The sequence below is a fragment of the Nerophis lumbriciformis genome, linkage group LG35 (assembly GCF_033978685.3).
Source record: "Nerophis lumbriciformis linkage group LG35, RoL_Nlum_v2.1, whole genome shotgun sequence".
Taxonomy (NCBI): domain Eukaryota; kingdom Metazoa; phylum Chordata; class Actinopteri; order Syngnathiformes; family Syngnathidae; genus Nerophis; species Nerophis lumbriciformis.
The window spans coordinates 5,644,768-5,665,205 of record NC_084582.2 but is presented as its reverse complement, the minus strand read 5'-3'; the positions used below and the strand labels follow the sequence as shown (position 1 = coordinate 5,665,205).

Sequence of the window (20,438 nt, the reverse complement as noted above, 5' to 3'; positions counted from 1 at the left end):
TTAACACTACGTGAGTTGTGTGGTCCTCTGTTGTCCTCTGTGTTTTTAAAATTTTGATTTCTATTTACTGTTTTAATTGGTTTTACCCTTTAAAATCATTTTTAATCATATTTATTTTTATATTGTTTTGTTTTATATGTATTTATTTTGTTGTGCAGCACTTTGGAAACATTTTGTTTTAAATATACTACTGTATATAAATAAAGTGGATTGGATTGCTCTGATTACTTTTTAGACTTAGACTTGGACTTAGACCTTTTTATTGTTATTCAAATGTGAACTTTACAGTACAGATAAGAACGAAATTTCGTTACATAAGCTCATGGTAGTGCAGGATAAAAAAGCAATAAGGTGCATATGTAAATAAATAAATATATATAAATAATATATATATAAAATAAATAAATATATATAAATATATATAAATATATATATATATATATATATATATATATATATATATATATATATATATATATATATATATATATATATATATATATATATATATATAGATTACTGTACAGATAAATATATTGCACTTTTTCACATGCGTCCACGTTTATGGATGTATGTTATATTGTCTTTTTTATTCCAGCGAGTTAATCCTTTTTGGGGGGAGTTGAGGGGATAATTTAATTTAATTATGATGCGTTCAAGAGTCTTACGGCCTGAGGGAAGAAGCTGTTACAGAGGTTCTGCTTCGGAGGCTGCGGAACCTCTTTCTAGAGTTGTTTGCACACTCTTGGCCTTCTCTTGATGAGCTTCAAGTTCAAGTTTCAAGTTTATTCACAATACCATATTAGAATTACAACAGTAGTGAATATCCATTTAAATGGGAACATTATCACAATTTCAGAAGGGTTAAAACCATTAAAAATCAGTTCCCAGTGGCTTATATTATTTTTTAAAGTTTTTTTCAAAATGTTACCCATCACGCAATATCCCTAAAAAAAAGCTTCAAAGTGCCTGATTTTAACCATCGTTATATACACCCGTCCATTTTCCTGTGACGTCACACAGTGATGCCAATACAAACAAACATGGCGAATGGACAGCAAGGTATAGCGACATTAGCTCGGATTCAGAACTCGCGAAATTGAAGAAGAAACTGAAGCTATTGAGCCATATCGGTTTGAACCGTATGCAAGCGAAAACGACAAAAACGACACGACAGCCAGCGACACGGGAGAAAGCGAGGACGAATTCGGCGATCGCCTTCTAACCAACGATTGGTATGTGTTTGTTTGGCATTAAAGGAAACTAACAACTATGAACTAGGTTTACAGCATATGAAATACATTTGGCAACAACATGCACTTTGAGAGAGCAGACAGCCCAATTTTCATCAATTAATATATTCTGTAGACATACCCTCATCCGCGCTCTTTTCCTGAAAGCTGATCTGTCCAGTTTTGGAGTTGATGTCAGCAGGCCAGGGAAGCTAGGGTCGATAGGGGGTTTAGCTCGCTCGTCTGCGGGAACAAACTGCCGCCATTGCTTGCCGTGCTACCGAGGTACTTTGTCCCTGAATTGCTCACACACTCCGGCAGATTCAATGGGGGTCTGGCGGCAGATTTCTTTGACTTTATCGTTGGAAATGCATCTGCTTTGAGTGTCGCAGGATATCCACACATTCTTGCCATCTCTGTCGTAGCATAGCTTTCGTCGGTAAAGTGTGCGGAACAAACGTCTAATTTCTTGCCACTTTCGCATCTTTGGGCCACTGGTGCAACTTGAATCCGTCCCTATTCGTGTTGTTACACCCTCCGACAACACACCGACTAGGCATGATGTCTCCAAGGTATGGAAAACAGTCGAAAAAACGGAAAATAACAGAGCTGATTTGATTCGGTGTTTGTAATGTGTTTGAGAAAATGGCGGATTGCTTCACCCATTTAGAGTTCGGAAATCGGTTAAAAAAATATATGGTCTTTTTTCTGCAACATCAAGGTATATATTGACGCTTACATAGGTCTGGTGATAATGTTCCCCTTTAAGGTTTATTGGCGCTCTGTACTTCTCCCTACGTCCGTGTACTACTCGGTACAGCGGCGTTTTAAAAAGTCATACATTTTAGGACAAATTCGGCGATCGCCTTCTAACCAACGATTGGTATGTGTTTGTTTTTAAGTGTTGTAATGTTTTTAAGCTAAATTATTGGTCAACACAGTTTATGTATAATAATTTACGTAAAACCGCGAGTAATGAATAAAGTTTTCATCAATTAATATATTCTGTAGACATACCCTCATCCGCTCTCTTTTCCTGAAAGCTGATCTGTCCAGTTTTGGAGTTGATGTCAGCAGGCCAGGGAAGCTAGGGTCGATATTCTTCTCTTGATCATCTTCGGTGGCTTAAGGGACGGTAGAAGCGGTGTGAGCCAAGACATCCAGGGGGTTTAGCTCGCTCGTCTGCGGGAACAAACTGCCGCCATTGCTTGCCGTGCTACCGAGGTCCTTTGTCCTTGAATTGCTCACACACTCCGGCAGATTCAATGGGGGTCTGGCGGCAGATTTCTTTGACTTTGGAAATGCATCTGCTTTGAGTGTCGCAGGATATCCACACATTCTTGCCATCTCTGTCGTAGCATAGCTTTCGTCGGTAAACGACTGACTGACCATTTTCGTCGGCTTTCCCCACACCCTCGTATTTTGAACAACATTCGTCCAATTTCTTGCCACTTTCGCATCCTTGGGCCACTGGTGCAACTTGAATCCGTCCCTGTTCGTGTTGTTACACCCTCCGACAACACAGGCATGATGTCTCCAAGGTACGGAAAACAGTCGAAAATAACGGAAAATAACAGAGCTGATTTGATTCGGTGTTTGTAATGTGTTTGAGAAAATGGCGGATTGCTTTCCCGATGTGACGTCACGTTGTGAGCGAATAATAGAAAGGTGTATAATTCGCCAAAATTCACCCATTTAGAGTTCGGAAATCGGTTAAAAAAATATATGGTCTTTTTTCTGCAACATCAAGGTATATATTGACGCTTACATAGGTCTGGTGATAATGTTCCCCTTTAAGGATGGTGGTAAGGATGGTAATTCTGAGCTTCTGGAGTCAGAAGGCCACTTTTTCTTTGATTATAACACCGTCATCCAATCTATTGCTATACAGGTAAAAGCCAGTAAATTAGAATATTTTGAAAAACTTGATTTATTTCAGTAATTGCATTCAAAAGGTGTAACTTGTACATTATATTTATTCATTGCACACAGACTGATGCATTCAAATGTTTATTTCATTTAATTTTGATGATTTGAAGTGGCAACAAATGAAAATCCAAAATTCCGTGTGTCACAAAATTAGAATATTACTTAAGGCTAATACAAAAAAGGGATTTTTAGAAATGTTGGCCAACTGAAAAGTATGAAAATGAAAAATATGAGCATGTACAATACTCAATACTTGGTTGGAGCTCCTTTTGCCTCAATTACTGCGTTAATGCGGCGTGGCATGGAGTCGATGAGTTTCTGGCACTGCTCAGGTGTTATGAGAGCCCAGGTTGCTCTGATAGTGGCCTTCAACTCTTCTGCCTTTTTGGGTCTGGCATTCTGCATCTTCCTTTTCACAATACCCCACAGATTTTCTATGGGGCTAAGGTCAGGGGAGTTGGCGGGCCAATTTAGAACAGAAATACCATGGTCCGTAAACCAGGCACGGGTAGATTATGCGCTGTGTGCAGGCGCCAAGTCCTGTTGGAACTTGAAATCTCCATCTCCATAGAGCAGGTCAGCAGCAGGAAGCATGAAGTGCTCTAAAACTTGCTGGTAGACGGCTGCGTTGACCCTGGATCTCAGGAAACAGAGTGGACCGACACCAGCAGATGACATGGCACCCCAAACCATCACCCAACCATGCAAATTTTGCATTTCCTTTGGAAATCGAGGTCCCAGAGTCTGGAGGAAGACAGGAGAGGCACAGGATCCACGTTGCCTGAAGTCTAGTGTAAAGTTTCCACCATCAAGGATGGTTTGGGGTGCCATGTCATCTGCTGGTGTCGGTCCACTCTGTTTCCTGAGATCCAGGGTCAACGCAGCCGTCTACCAGCAAGTTTTAGAGCACTTCATGCTTCCTGCTGACCTGCTCTATGGAGATGGAGATTTCAAGTTCCAACAGGACTTGGCGCCTGCACACAGCGCAAAATCTACCCGTGCCTGGTTTACGGACCATGGTATTTCTGTTCTAAATTGGCCCGCCAACTCCCCTGACCTTAGCCCCATAGAAAATCTGTGGGGTATTGTGAAAAGGAAGATGCAGAATGCCAGACCCAAAAACGCAGAAGAGTTGAAGGCCACTATCAGAGCAACCGGGGCTCTCATAACACCTGAGCAGTGCCAGAAACTCATCGACTCCATGCCACGCCGCATTAACGCAGTAATTGAGGCAAAAGGAGCTCCAACCAAGTATTGAGTATTGTACATGCTCATATTTTTCATTTTCATACTTTTCAGTTGGCCAACATTTCTAAAAATCCCTTTTTTGTATTAGCCTTAAGTAATATTCTAATTTTGTGACACACGGAATTTTGGATTTTCATTTGTTGCCACTTCAAATCATCAAAATTAAATGAAATAAACATTTGAATGCATCAGTCTGTGTGCAATGAATAAATATAATGTACAAGTTACACCTTTTGAATGCAATTACTGAAATAAATCAAGTTTTTCAAAATATTCTAATTTACTGGCTTTTACCTGTATATATTTTTAGGCGTGTATAAATCTGATGTCAGCAGCCAAGGCGAGTTTTTGTAACCTGTAACCTATTTTGAAAGGGTTTTATTCTAATTTATACAACAAATAGTATACTACGAGAATTGTGTTGAATCAAATCGTCACCCCTAGAATCAGAATCAAATTGATTCCCACCTCTAATAATTTATATCCAGAATTGTTTCTTAAAATTGTGGGATTCGGTCCACATTTTTAATCTAGCACTGAATGTACATTATATGCTTTTCCTTGTCTTTTTTCATGTTAATAACTCCAACTTATTTCATGTTTTTACTATTATTATTTGCTATTATTTATACCATTTCATTCATATTTTGATTTTTATTTCAAACTTTTTGGAGTCTTTCCTTTGCAGAAGCGGTCTGCTTCTTAATATTTTTTTTTTTTTTTATCAACGCCTTCCTTTTCTTTCCCCTCCAAAACATGTAAACAGACTGTAAACAAAACCGAAAATGGATAACCAACAAACGGCTATCAAAACATAACATATCAGCTTGCACCTAAAGCATACTTGCCAACCTTGAGACCTCCAATTTCGGGAGTTGGGGGGTGGGGGCGTGGTCGGGGGTGGGGCGGGGCGTGGTTGGGGGCGTGGCTAAGAGGGGAGGAGTATATTGACAGCTAGAATTCACAAAGTCAAGTATTTCATATATATATACAGGGGCTCCGAAAAGGGGGGGTAAAGGAGACGGATTCTAGGGGCCCATGATGGAGGGGGGACCAGAGAGGCCCCTAATGATGATGAAATTATAGTACAGAAAAAATAATGACACTGTGTTGGGGGCCCTGTAAAGATTCTTTTCATGGGGCCCAAAATCCCTAGCGGCGCCCCTGCATATATATATATATATATATATATAATGAATAATGAATAATCCCGCTAGGGATTATATATATATATATATATATATATATATATATATATACATCCTGAAAATATGCAAACAAAACTGTGTTTGGATAATTGATACTTCAAACTTGCATAAATAAATATTAAGGAATATAACATAACTTGGCTTCTGAGAGTTTCAAAATGTAATAAATAAAATGCTAAAGTTGTTGATAAACAAGCAATTATTTTAATAATTAAATATGGTCATTTTAAATGAATTATTATGATAATTTAAAATCAATTATTTCAAATATGTTTGTTTTAATGTATAATTCTATGGCTGGATGTAATAAGGAGTCACAAAAAAATACAAAAAAAATACAATTAATTTTGATGTTTTTAGCAAAATATAGTAAAAATGTATTTATTTTTTTTTTTTTTTAATTAATATATTTATTTTTAGGTAAGATAAACATAATAACACAATTTATCTCTAGTCTGGATGATTTAGTTCTTGTCACCCTGTTGTCCTCCCGTCATGAAAAAAGGCTGTCCTCACTCAGGTCCGCATGGAGCTGGAGGGGGCGTGGCTTCCAGCTCCGGCTGAAAATCGGGAGATTTTCGGGAGAATATTTGTCCCGGGAGGTTTTCGGGAGAGGCGCTGAATTTCGGGAGTCTCCCGGAAAATTCGGGAGGGTTGGCAAGTATGACCTAAAGTCTAACTGGGTATGTTTACTTGCGAGGTCTGTTGAATATTTGCATTTCGGCTTTCTCCCTCTCCCATGGTGTTGCTTCAACTCGGATAATTTTTTATTTTTCCCTTTTATGAAATGAAATCCTAAATATTGCAGGCTGTATGAATTACCCCACTGTGTTTTCTGTGCAGACAACGGGACAGCTACCCGCCTCTGTGGGAAAGCAATGTGACCACACTTCATTCCCCCACAGGCACGAGTAGGATGTTCGAACAAATCTCCAGACGCACCTCTCACTTTCTGTTTTTTGTTTTGTTTTTCCATAAAACCCTGCTCACTTTCGGTAGGGAAATGCAGCTTTGGCAAAGTGCGCTCGTCCCCTTCTCGTCTTTGAACAGCTTGTGCGCCCTGGGCCTGTCCCAGACGCTTCATTTTGATTTATTTATTTATTTGTCTCTCCCTCGCCTGCGTCTCTTTACACTAGCGATGAGCAGGCTGTTGCCTCTGAGCAAACTCCAGCAGAGAAATCCCGAGAGGGGCGTGGGCCAGGAAGGCCCGTGATGGCAGATAGGAGGATATATGCAGAATGTGCTGTCTCATGCATCAAACTAGTCATGACTTTATATCAGTGACGTGCAGTCAATAGAGGCAGGTGAGGCCCCCGCCTCACCTGCCATCATGGAAAGAAAAAAAATGTAAAAAGAAAAAAATATATATTAAATTGTTAAATGTATCCAGTGATTATACTATAAAGTTATTTTCCATTTAACTTCACCAGTTTTAGATTATTTTTATTCAAAATCGCTGAATTTTCACATTTGCCGTTCAAATACTGAGAATAGACGGTGCGGTGAACAGCAGCCAGTTGAGGCACGTCACTCAGTGCCTCAACATGGACGGACTTGGCTAACTGCTGGTCTGCTGTGCAGTGAGACCGTATCGCTATATGAACTATATTATACATTTCCATAGTTTAGTTAGCTGAGGTATATAATGTACAGTGTATTTTGTCAACAACTGTATGTGTGTAAAGTATTTCTTGTGCTGAGCGATCATAAAACGGCTGCAAAAGACGCACTGGCTGAGGCTCGCCTCCTGCACCCCCGCCGTAGAATGCACGGCAACCCCTGACGGGAGTGTTATATCAACTAAAGCCCACACTTAAACTTTCCACGTGCAAGATTGAATCTATTTAAAAAAGTTATTTCATAAGAAGCCAAAAAGTGCAAAAACAATAATCAATCAATCAATCAATCAATGTTTATTTATATAGCCCTAAATCACAAGTGTCTCAAAGGGCTGCACAAGCCACAACGACATCCTCGGTATAGCCCACATAAGGGCAAGGAAAAACTCACCCCAGTGGGACGTCGATGTGAATGACTATGAGAAACCTTGGAGAGGACCGCATATGTGGGTAACCCCCCCCTCTAGGGAGACCGAATGCAATGGATGTCGAGTGGGTCTAACATAATATTGTGAGAGTCCAGTCCATAGTGGATCCAGCATAACAGTAAGAGTCCAGTTCGTGTTGGAGGAGTTGTGAATGACTGCAGGGCCACAACATTAGGTACACCTGCAGACTGCAGGTGTACCTAATTCACAACTCCTCCAACACGAACATTATTGTTTTTGCACTTTTTGGCTTCTTATTAAATAACTTTTGTAACCTATTTTTATGGCCTTTCCTCTTTGTGATGTTAAGTTCCTGTTATGCGCTGTTATACAGTATATGCCTTGAGCTCTTATTTTGAAGGCGCTAAGAGCGGAATTTTGACACGTTGGAGTGGAGCGGAAGTTTTTGAAAGAAGGTAAATAAATTGGTCCTCGTGTAAACTGGAGCCTCCGTGTTTGTTATTTTGTAGTTTCATACAGTATAGGCGACATTTATAAACCCTCGGTTACACTTTTTTAAATAGATTCAATCTTGCACGTGGAAAGTTGAAGTGAGGGCTTTAGTTGATATAACACTCCCATCAGGGGGTTCATTAATCCAGCACAACAGCGGCGCATTTCTAAGTAAAGGTAAGACCATAATACATTTTTTTAATTAAATGTGCTTTTTTGTGTGCTACAGTTTGTATGTGTAAAGTTAAAGTTAAGTTAAAGTACCAATGATTGTCACACACACACACAAGGTGTGGTGAAATGTGTCCTCTGCATTTGACCCATCCCCTTGTTCACCCCCTGGGAGGTGAGGGGAGCAGTGGGCAGCAGCGGCGCCGCGCCCTGGAATCATTTTTGGTGATTTAACCCCCAATTCCAACCCTTGATGCTGAGTGCCAAGCAGGGAAGAATGCTGGTATGAGCTTTTAAACATAACCCGTTAACTGCTGCCAATCAAATGGTGAATAAGATACTCTTTAGGGTTCATATGTTTGTAAATCTGACTGTGATGAAGTCAGTGCCTCACCAGCCATCAACCTCACCGCACGTCACTGCTTTATATACGGTGCAAAACTCCACTCGCAAAGACTATTTGTTTTGAAGAAGCATCATTTTGACCAGTAGCAATTTGTGCAGTGAAAATGTGTTGTGACTCAGGAAAATACGGCCCCTTTTTCATCTGCACTGCAGTGGATTAGAGAGAAAACGACACATACTTGGTAAAAAAATAAAATGATCATAGCCCCCATCTCAAAACGATCGTCCTCAAAGTCCAAATAGTGCCTGATGCAGCAGTATGCAAATATGTCTCTCGGTGTATCGCTGCATCATTTTGAGCTGTAAATAAAGCTAATAAAGCTCAGCGCCGAGCGTGTGCTTGCTCTTCCATTTGCTTACAGTGGAGCGAATGTTGTCATTGCTGCTAATAATGCAAATATCAATATTTACTAGTTGCTAATCCAAAATAATGTCTCATCGTGCATTCTGCCAAATGGTAAACATTTATTTGGGCAACAAATAGACAATATTTAATGGAACACACCCAATGTTCGCGCCTGTGCAATTGCGCACTGCTCAAGCGTCCTCTGCGCACGGCAAAATCTAGGCCACGCACAAAATCAAATAAAAAAATAAGCGCATAACAATTTTCGACACACAGAGAAAACAGTTTTCGTCATCATTGTTCAAATATTGTAACGTCTGTCGAGACGCTTTGAGGGCATGAATTCCATCCATCACTTTACTGAGCAAAACTCTTTATTGTGGGCCATAAACACATCACCAAAACATTAGTAAAAAAAATTATATCGAGCAAAACTGGTCATTTTCCGCAGTACAAAACAGACCAGAAGCAACTTTGTAATATCAACAGCAGCCGCTCGCTCTTTCTCACTTGCGCCAACACATGCACATATGGCACTTAGCCAGTGATGCGTTTACAGACACACAAAAAGTCGGACAACTCCAACACCACACATAAAGTGTCATTCCAGGTCGTTACACTATGATTTACCAATCAAATGTGTGCTTATTCTAGTGTCATTTATTAGGAATCTTAATTTATAAATATTAATCATGAAATGCTGTTAGTATATTAAATAAATACTAATAAAAATATTTTTTTTTACAAACAGGAAGTTGCAGGAATGTACACATGATCCCCTGCTTACATCTCATGTTTATCAGTTTGAACATCAAATATGTTGTCTTTGTAGCATATTCAACTGAATATTGGTTGAAAGTGATTTGCAAATCATTGTATTCCGTTTATATTTACATCTAACACAATTTCCCAACTCATATGGAAACGGGGTTTGTACTTAGTGAAAAACTTCGACATTTGTCGAAGGGGAGACAACGAGAATGCGGGCTCCCGTGGACAAAGAGTACTACGAAAAACAGCGAATGCATTTGGACTGGCAAAGCAAGGTTTACTGTTAAGAGATATGTGGCAATAGCATTGAAACACAGGGTAAGAATACACTTCCAGGTCAGAGGTAACTATGACGCACGCATTTTTTCCGTGAATGCGTACTCGGTCGCGTTGCGCCGGCGGACGGGGGAGTGGGGTGGGGGTGGGTCTTAAACGACGGCATTGTGTGTGTGTGGACAAGGATAAGGTTAGTTGTGTTATGGCCTGGGTAACCTTAGTGTAGAAGGGACCTTAGTTAATAACTCCTTGGAACTTGTATATTTTTGGTTTTAAATATTCTGGTTCCTCATTCCAGCCTTATTATATGGTTACCATTGACACTTGTTGTTATGAAAGGATGCTCTTGCCTAGAAATACAGTCTGATTTTTTTTTTCTTTCCCAAATTTAAAAAAACAAGATAAAGTAGAAATGACTTATGACCCTATTATGAATTTTGGCTTTTCTGACTTATTAATGCTGTTATGATGTTGGATACTTGTGTTAAACAATGCACATGCGTCAAATCATAAGGTCCATGCGTTTGGGCGAGAGCTTGCAAGCAGATTTGGATGATGTTTCCCATTAGCGGACGTACTCATGTGGGCGTTATTGGACATATTGTGTTGGAAAGCCACTTCCCCCCTCAATTACTACTTGGTGTGAGGAAACTTCAAAGAAAAGGAAGGATTAAGTATTATTTGAATCTAATCTTGGCATGTGCACAATAACACCCACGTGCGTCATGCAGTGACATAAATGCTGGTAGAAGCAGCTTCTTTGATGCAGCACTGTATCGACCCGAGAGTGGGCAGGTGTACTTAATGTTGTGACCGAATGAATCTATACATTGTTTATGAAGTTTGTTTTCAACTGTGTCGGGAAAATAGAAGAGCGGTAAAAACGTCAAGGTATACATTTAAACAGTCTATATTTTCAAAAGATTAAAAAAAATATACTTTTTGAGAGGGTGTGGCCAATGTTCTCTCTAATTTTTTATGTGTGTGAGCAAACGCAAAAACTCCCTGACAATAACAAAAAATATTGTTTTTCATGAACTGTGTACTTGTATTGATTGTCTGGGTGGAGGTCCTGCTTTGGAAATAATTTGTACCCCTTTCAGACATTGCATTTAGTTCCCATTAAAACATTCACATGTTGCACAATGAGATGTAAGCAGGGGATCATGTGTACATTCCTGCAACTTCCTGTTTGTAAAAAAATATATTTTTATTAGTATTTATTTAATATACTAACAGCATTTCATGATTAATATTTATAAATTAAGATTCCTAGTAAATGACACTAGAATAAGCACACATTTGATTGGTAAATCATAGTGTAACGACCTGGACTGACACTTTATATGTGGTGTTGGAGTTGTCCAACTTTCTGGGTGGCTAAGTGCCATATGTGCATGTGTTGGCGCAAGTGAGAAAGAGCGAGCAGCTGCTGTTGATATAACAAAGTTGTATTTGGTCTGGTTTGGTACCTACTCAGTGGCCTATTGGTTAGAGTGTCCGCCCTGAGATCGGTAGGTTGTGAGTTCAAACCCCGGCCGAGTCATACCAAAGACTATAAAAATGGGACCCATTACCTCCCTGCTTGGCACTCAGCATCAAGGGTTGGAATTGGGGGTTAAATCACCAAAAATGATTCCCGGGCGCGGCACCGCTGCTGCCCACTGCTCCCCTCACCTCCCAGGGGGTGATCAAGGGGATGGGTCAAATGCAGAGGACAAATTTCACCACACCTAGTGTGTGTGTGACAATCATTGGGACTTTAACTTTAACTTTAACTTGTACTGCAGAAAATGACCAGTTTTGCTCGATATAAATTTTTTTTACTAATGTTTTGGTGATGTATTTATGGCCGACAATAAAGAGTTTTGCTCAGTAAAGTGATGGATGGAATTCATGTCCTCAAAGCGTCTCGACAGACGTTACAATATTTGAACAATTATGACGAAAACTGTTTTCTATGTCGAGAATTTTTATGCGCTTATTTTTTTATTTGATTTTGTGCGCGGCATAGATTTGCCGTGCGCAGAGGACACTTGAGCAGTGCGCAATTGCACAGGCGCGCACCTTAGAGGGAACTTTGGGTGGGGCATAGTTTCATTTGCAATCTGGGAACATTCCCCAGAAACGAACATCCTGCATAGATACTCAGAAAGGGGCTTTTAAAAGTGACTGTGGAGCAAACTGTACACAACATATCCATTACATACTATCTAGACCACAAGGGAGTGTTTTAAATGTAGATTAAACACACCATAGGTCCCCTCTAACAATTAAGTATCAGCTGTTACTTTATATTGTTTCAAAAAATCCACTTTGTAGTTTGATACAAGACAACTCTGTTTACAGTCATATTGAAAACTGCACCATTTTCAAAAAACATTAACAAGTACTGTATTTTTCAGACTATTAGCCGCTACTTTTTTCCTACGCTTTGGACCCTGCGGCTTATTGATGATTTTTTCTTCGCTAACGACCATAATGTTTTGTATTCAACCAATACTTTTTGCAAAACACTGACAGAGACGCTGACAAGGTGTGTTATTTTTTTGTGCTATGGCGCCATCTTTGGGCAAGTTTGCTTACTGATGGTGTGGTGGGTTGAAAATGTACTCCCGGTTTCATGCCTTGGACCGGAAGCATATCCCGATCCCCTATTCTTCCATAGCGTTTCTGCTCAAAATTATTCTTCATTCATCACTGCAAGCAATGTTTATAGGGCACATTAAAGGGGTCATATTATGATTATTTTTTTTCTACATTTAAAACACTTCCTTATGGACTATTTAACATGTAATGGTGTTTTTTTGGTCAAAATGTTACATAGATTGTTTAACGGATCATCTTCAAGATGCTTTCTGACCGTCTCTTCAGAATACGCCGTTTGGTGGGTTTGTCTTATTTACGTGTCTCCACTTCCACTGCGTTTTCTCCTCATCTTCTTTTTTGTAGATTTTAGCGCTTCCATATATGGATTCTAATGACAGGTTAAGTTCAAACTATAATGCCACTTTGTATTAGAAAAGGATAAATGCCCCTCAACAAGAGGATAGAGAAAAAGGAGCTCACAGACGACAACGTGGACTACAATAGCGGAGGCATGGAAATATTCGGGACTCATGCACGTCCCAAATACACAAAAGCAGGTACCAATAGATACGAAACGATGGTTTTGCATAAGAGTGTGAAATAAAACGTCAGATAATATGTCTACTAATAGGTACCATAATAATACCCGTATGTTGAAGCACAGTACGTCTGACTATGGTAGCCATAATGTTTTTGTTTTTTTTCAAGTTCAAGTTTCAAGTTTATTCACAATACCATATTATAATTACAACAGTAGTGAATATCCATTTAAGGATGGTGATAAGTGAAAGGGTCCCCCACATAAGCTGTTACGACAACCCATCAAGTGATGCAGCTTCGTAGCTTACCAAAGTCGAATTTAAACATTTTGACAGATTTTGGAGCACCTTTTGTAAAACCCAATTATGTCAAGGAAACATCAACATTTTGGTCTTGCTTGCTTACCAGTACTTGCTAGTGTCATTTATTAAACAGGTGTCAACCTGCAGTCCACATGTAGGTCTTATGTGTGACTGCCATCTACTGATCACACTTGTTAGAATAATTGTTTCTAAGTAATCACAAAAACATTGAGTGCCCAGTGAGAAGCAAAATCTGTATTGTATTTATCCATCCATCCATCCATTTTCTACCGCTTATTCCCTTCGGGGTGGCGGGGGGCGCTGGAGCCTATCTCAGCTACAATCGGGCGGAAGGCGGGGTACACCCTGGACAAGTCTCCACCTCATCGCAGGGCCAACACAGATAGACAGACAACATTCACACTCACATTCACACACTAGGGCCAATTTAGTGTTGCCAATCAACCTATCCCCGGGTGCATGTCTTTGGAGGTGGGAGGAAGCCGGAGTACCCGGAGGGAACCCACGCAGTCACGGGGAGGACATGCAAACCCCACACAGAAAGATCCCGAGGCCGGGATTGAACTCACGACTACTCAGGACCTTCGTATTGTGAGGCAGACGCACTAACCCCTCTTCCACTGTGCTGCCCCGTATTGTAATCAACAGAAAGATATTGTTTCAACCCAAGGACTACAAAGTGGAGAGAAGGCAGGATCTGCCCAATTTCCAGACGACCTCTTTTGAACTTCCTTTTTGAACTGTTTTACGAACCTCTTTTTGAACTGTTTTACGAACCTCTTTTTGAACTCGTTTACGACCTTTTCTTTTGAACTGTTGTAATCAAAGGCGATGGCTGTTTACGACCTCGTCTCTTAGAAGCAGCTGTTGTCATGTAGTCAGAGAAAGTCCAAATAAAGGAGGAGGAGTACAATCTTTCGCCAGAGCGTAATGACACTGTTACAAGGGTACAGATGTCCAAGCGTCTCTCCTCAAATTGAGCCAAATTGAATTCTGTCTCTGTTTAATTCTTTGCTTCTTGTCTTGTTTAATAGATGTCATCTGTGTTTGAACCTGACAACACTGTACCACAACCATTATAAGTAAAACCAGAATTAATACATACATAGCGCAAAATGACCAGTTCTATACTCTCGGCAGGGTCCTTGAGGGTGCATGGGAGTTTGCCCAACCAGTCTACATGTGTTTTGTGGACTTGGAGAAGGTATTCGACCGTGTCCCTCGGGAAGTCCTATGGGCAGTGCTCAGAGAGTACGGGGTATCGGACTGTCTGATTGTGGCAGTCCGCTCCCTGTATGCTCAGTGCCAGAGCTTGGTCCGCATTGCCGGCAGTAAGTCGGACACGTTTCCAGTGAGGGTTGGACTCCGCCAAGGCTGCCCTTTGTCACCGATTCTGTTCATAACTTTTATGGACAGAATTTGTAGGCGCAGTCAAGGCGTTGAGGGGATCTGGTTTGGTGGCTGCAGGATTAGGTCTCTGCTTTTTGCAGATGATGTGGTCCTGATGGCTTCATCTGGCCAGGATCTTCAGCTCTCGCTGGATCGGTTCGCAGCCGAGTGTGAAGCGACTGGGATGAGAATCAGCACCTCCAAGTCCGAGTCCATGGTTCTCGCCCGGAAAAGGTTGGAGTGCCATCTCCGGGTTGGGGAGGAGATCTTGCCCCAAGTGGAGGAGTTCAAGTACCTCGGAGTCTTGTTCACGAGTGAGGGAAGAGTGGATCGTGAGATCGACAGGCGGATCGGTGCGGCGTCTTCAGTAATGCGGACGCTGTATCGATCCGTTGTGGTGAAGAAGGAGCTGAGCCGGAAGGCAAAGCTCTCGATTTACCGGTCGATCTACGTTCCCATCCTCACCTATGGTCATGAGCTTTGGGTTATGACCGAAAGGACAAGATCACGGGTACAAGCGGCCGAAATGAGTTTCCTCCGCCGGGTGGCGGGGCTCTCCCTTAGAGATAGGGTGAGAAGCTCTGCCATCCGGGAGGAGCTCAAAGTAAAGCCGCTGCTCCTCCACATCGAGAGGAGCCAGATGAGGTGGTTCGGGCATCTGGTCAGGATGCCACCCGAACGCCTCCCTAGGGAGGTGTTTAGGGCACGTCCGACCGGTAGGAGGCCGCGGAGAAGACCCAGGACACGTTGGGAAGACTATGTCTCCCGGCTGGCCTGGGAACGCCTCGGGGTCCCACAGGAAGAGCTGGACGAAGTGGCTGGGGAGAGGGAAGTCTGGGCTTCCCTGCTTAGGCTGCTGCCCCCGCGACCCGACCTCGGATAAGCGGAAGAAGATGGATGGATGGATGGATAGCGCAAAATGAAAGGATTTTAAAGTCCGAAAAATACGGTAATTGAATAACTTGAAAGCTTTGACTATCCAGTTGAAGGTTTTATGATGGCCACTTTTAACTGGACTGTTACAGTATAAGTCTTTTGAAACTGTTCTCTAAGGGAACAAGCACTTTGAAGTCAGACCAAGTTGGAAGTCAACCAGCATTGTGACTTTGCTGAATGGAACTGTTTCAGGTGTCCTTCATTAAGGACAGTCGTTAGTGGATCCATCTACAACAGCAGGTAGAAGGTAGACACATCAAGTTTATGCAAAGGTATAAGCGAGTACCACAATTGGGAGCTATTTCCCACAAAGCAGACGGTCAGTCCCTATTTTATTTAATGTGCACGCTTATGTGTCTCAATAGGGGTCTGCAGCAAAGAGAAGTCCAGCAGTTTCCCTCAATGTTGGTATCTCATCTGCACTGGTGGGTTATTTTAATTAGCCGAGACAAAAAAAAAAAAATCACGCTGAGGTTATCAAAGATAGAAAATGTCCAAATTGGGCACACTGCTGTTCTTGAAGTTTATTAAATCTTTATTTCCTCCTGCTCAGGAAAACAATGTTTAGGCGGCATGATGATCGTAGTCGGTAGGATGGAAAATATATCTTAAAGTGGGGGGAAAAAATGCTTTCTTTAATCAGGAGAATACTATCATCCTTATTACTATTGTTTGTAGGAAATGTGAAAATGTGTGCTGGAATGACAAGTGAAACAAAAAGTAATTGAGGGGCTTTTGAGAGTGACCGATATCCAAATGAATGAACAAGTTCAATCTGATTCATTAGTTAATTGCTTTCTAAGCAGGCAGCAGAAAGAAGAACTGATTTACTTTACTGTTAACTGTTTTTTTTTTTTTGGGATTAATTATGCAACAGCATTAGTGGTATCTCCAAAATAGCTCAACTTTAAAGCGCTTGTGCAAAAAAAAGAAGAAAAAAAACATGGCTTTTTTGGAAAGGAGGAAAACATCTAACTCATTTTTCACAGGCCCCGCTTTTTGTATGAGCACCATCATTGAGTTGAGTTGAGTTTGAGTCTCTTTGGAACATGCAAGCATACAACATGATACATCACAATTTCCAGTTTCTCTTTTCAACATGTTCGAAAAGGAGTAGGAAGAAGCAGAGTTTATTTAATCCTACCCCTTTTTTTTTACATAAGAGTTGCTAAAAAATGTTGTTCACTTCCTGTTCACAATTTATCTCCATCCATCCATCCATCCATCCATTTCCAAAACTCAAAATTGCGCTCTAGCGCCCCCTAGGAAGAAAACACAGATAAAACTGCCTGTAACTCCCAGAATGTCGTAGAGACTTCATTCACTCACAACCCCCAGCAAAAATCAACAGGACGTTTTCAATTCCCTCTTCAAAACAAAAGTTGAGTAAAAACAGTCACCTTTTTTCAAACATTATCTCCTCTAAGCGCGTTTGTCATGTCAGCTTCAAATTATCACAGGAGAGAGATTGAACCCTTCTGAGTAAAAGTTGATGAAAGAGTTTTAATTACTGCTCCGGTTTAGATTTTATGAGCCCTCAAAGTCGGTCCCGTCCATCGCTGCTTGCAGCTTTAATTAGGGCCCGCATGGCCCATTGTATAAGGACTCCCAAAGGGAGTCCTTATGCAATGGGACATAAGGACTTATTGAATTTGTAAGGTTTTATTATTCTTTATTCTTTATTCTTCCGCCGCCACTTTAAACTGTAATTTGACCCACTTAACATGCTTCAAAACTCACCATATTTGACCCACACATCAGGACCTGCAAAAATGGCCTTTTTTAAAAAAAAAAACGAACCACAAAACTCAAAATTGTGCTCTAGCGCCCCCTACGAAAAAAACAAACTAGACTGCCTGTAACTCCCACTAGGAAGGTCGGAGAGACATGAAACAAAAACCTTTATGTAGTTGTGACTTAGACCTAGATTTCATAATAGTATATTCTTGGGCAAAAATCAACAGGAAGTTGGCAATTCCCCCTTCAAGACAAAAAAGTACTAAAAACAGTCACTTTTGCCTCTTTGAGCTGTAATTCCACCCCCTTAACATGCTTTAAAAATCACCAAACTGAACACACACATCAGGACTGGCAAAAATTGTGATCTAATAAAAAAACCTAACCCCAAATCTCAAAATTGTGCTCTAGCGCAATTTTTTAATGAAACGCACAAAAAACTGCTCCTCGGATGAAAAAACTGACAAAACTGCCTGTAACTCTCCCTGGGAAGGTCGGAGAGACATGACACAAAAACCTAGACCTACATTTCATAAATTGACAACCCCCAGCAAAAATCAACAGGAAGTTTGCTATTCCCCCTTCAAAACAATTTTTTTTGTAAAAACCGGTCACCTTTCTTCAAAAACTATCTCCTCTGAGCGCGTTTGTCGTTTCGGCTTCAAACTAACACAGGAGAGAGATTAAACCCTTGTGTCTAAAATAACAGAACAGCGTTTTAATACCTGCTCCGGTTTTGATTTTATGACCCTTCAAAGACCCGCTGCGCTGCTATTTTTTTAAGATGGCTGCTTAAAAGCAGGAAGCACCAACGTGCCCACACAATGCAGACAAGGTAGGTACACTAGACAAAAGTCTTGGGACACTTCAGACTAAAAGTAGACAAAAGTATTGGGACACTTAGGACTAGCACCTGCCAAATACGCGGGCCCGAACAACGCTGCTTGCAGCTTTAATTTTACTTGTTTTGGAAAGTCTTAACAAACCAAATGTTCTTGTTCTATTGGCAGATAATTTTCCTTAGTTCAAGTAAACTAAATTAAATTAAGTTAAGTAAAAAAAAATTCTTGTTTTTGAACACTGACTTTTTGCAGTGCACATACTGTACAGGACATGTTTACAGCAAAATGTGTATTTACCGTATTTTCCGCACCATTAGCCGCACCTAAAAACCACAAATTTACTCAAAAGCTGACAGTGCGGCTTTTAACCCGGTGCGCTTTATATATGGATAAATATTAAGATTCATTTTCATAAAGTTTCGTTCTCGCAACTTCGGTAAACAGCCGCCATCTTTTTTCCCGGTAGAGCAGGAAGCGCTTCTTCTTCTACGCAAGCAACCGCCAAGGTAAGCACCCGCCCCCATAGAACAGGAAGCGCTTCTTCTTGTACTGTAAGCAACCACCCGCCCCCGGAAGAAGAAGAAGTGCGCGGTGCATGCTGGGATATGTGACGTTTCATTTCCATTTGTGTGTTTATGTAAAGACCCCAAAATGGCTCCTATTAAGTGTGTTGTCTGTCTAATTATAAATAATGCAGACGAGGCGTGTTAACTGAGTTCTCAACGTTTACTCACAGCGTGCTCATAACCACATTCTAACTGCCAGCATACAACGCTTCTCAGGGCTACCGCGCATGCTCGTAACTATCGTTGCATGCTGGGTAGTGTAGTTGTTATATTTGCTAGCTCATAACATCACTTTAAGAGACACGCTTACGCGCTTAATTCAATACTCGCCGTCATTCCGGGTGGATTGACAAAAGACCTCCAGCCGCTAGATATTGGTGTCAACAGGGCATTCGAAGCTAGACTGCTAACTGCGTGGGAACAATGGATGACAGAAGGCGAACACACATTCACTAAGACAGGGAGGCAGCGCCAGACGACGCCAACATCTGCCAGTGGATCGTAAATGCCTGGGCAGATATTTCGGTCACAACTGTGGTCCGAGCTTTCCGGAAGGCAGGATTCACAGAACTGCTGGATAACAGTGACACTGACTCCGATGACTTCGACGAGACGGAACCGGCCATTTTGGATCTCACATTTGCCCAACTTTTCACTTCGGACACCGAAGACGAAGGATTTACGAATGAAGAATAACTTCAGAAAGTGAGCGCTATGTTTATTTTGTGTGTTGTGACATTAACGTTCGAGCAACATTATGTTGCTATTGCTCTGCACTATTTTGAATTTTACTATGTTTGTGATTGCACATTTGCGTACATTTTGGGACAGAGTTGTTAGAACGCTGGTTTTCAATATATTATTAAAGTTTGACTGACCTATCTGACTGTTTTTTTGACATTCCCTTTAGCGCAGCGTAGGCGCGGCTTATAGTCCGGGGCGGCTTATTGGTGGACAAAGTTATGAAATATGCCATTCATTGAAGGTGCGGCTAATAATCCGGTGCGCCTTATAGTGCGGAAAATACGGTATCATTTATACACATTGGCCCCCCCAGACACATTTTTTCTCTCATGGTAGACCCCTGAGTCAAAATATTTGCCCAGCTCTGGGTTACGGTCTCCCAAATTACCTAACATGCATGTTTTCACACTTGGCATAAGGGGAAAGAAAGAATGCAAAACTATTATTGTGGTCTGATAAATCTGAACTAAAAGCCTTCCCTAAAATGTTCCATCAAAGTTAAAAAGAATTGTCTAACATGTCTTGGAGAGATAAAGATTTAAGATTCAGGGCCCATCTCCTGGGTGATTAATGAATTGATTAAGAGGCGTGTCCCAAACGTTTTATCTAAATTGTGCACTTTCTGGATGCGCGGTTTGGAGCTTTTTGGCATTGATTGCCTGCTGCTGCTGGAAAAACGATGAGAG

At 41.0% G+C, this 20,438-nt stretch overlaps 1 protein-coding gene across 6 annotated transcripts in view; it reads right to left on the bottom strand.

Moving 5' to 3' along the window:
• The window catches only part of gria3b (glutamate receptor, ionotropic, AMPA 3b), a 456,144-nt gene that overhangs the window by 198,240 nt on the left and 237,466 nt on the right, over positions 1-20,438 (bottom strand). The gene's annotated exons all lie outside the window — the stretch shown is intronic.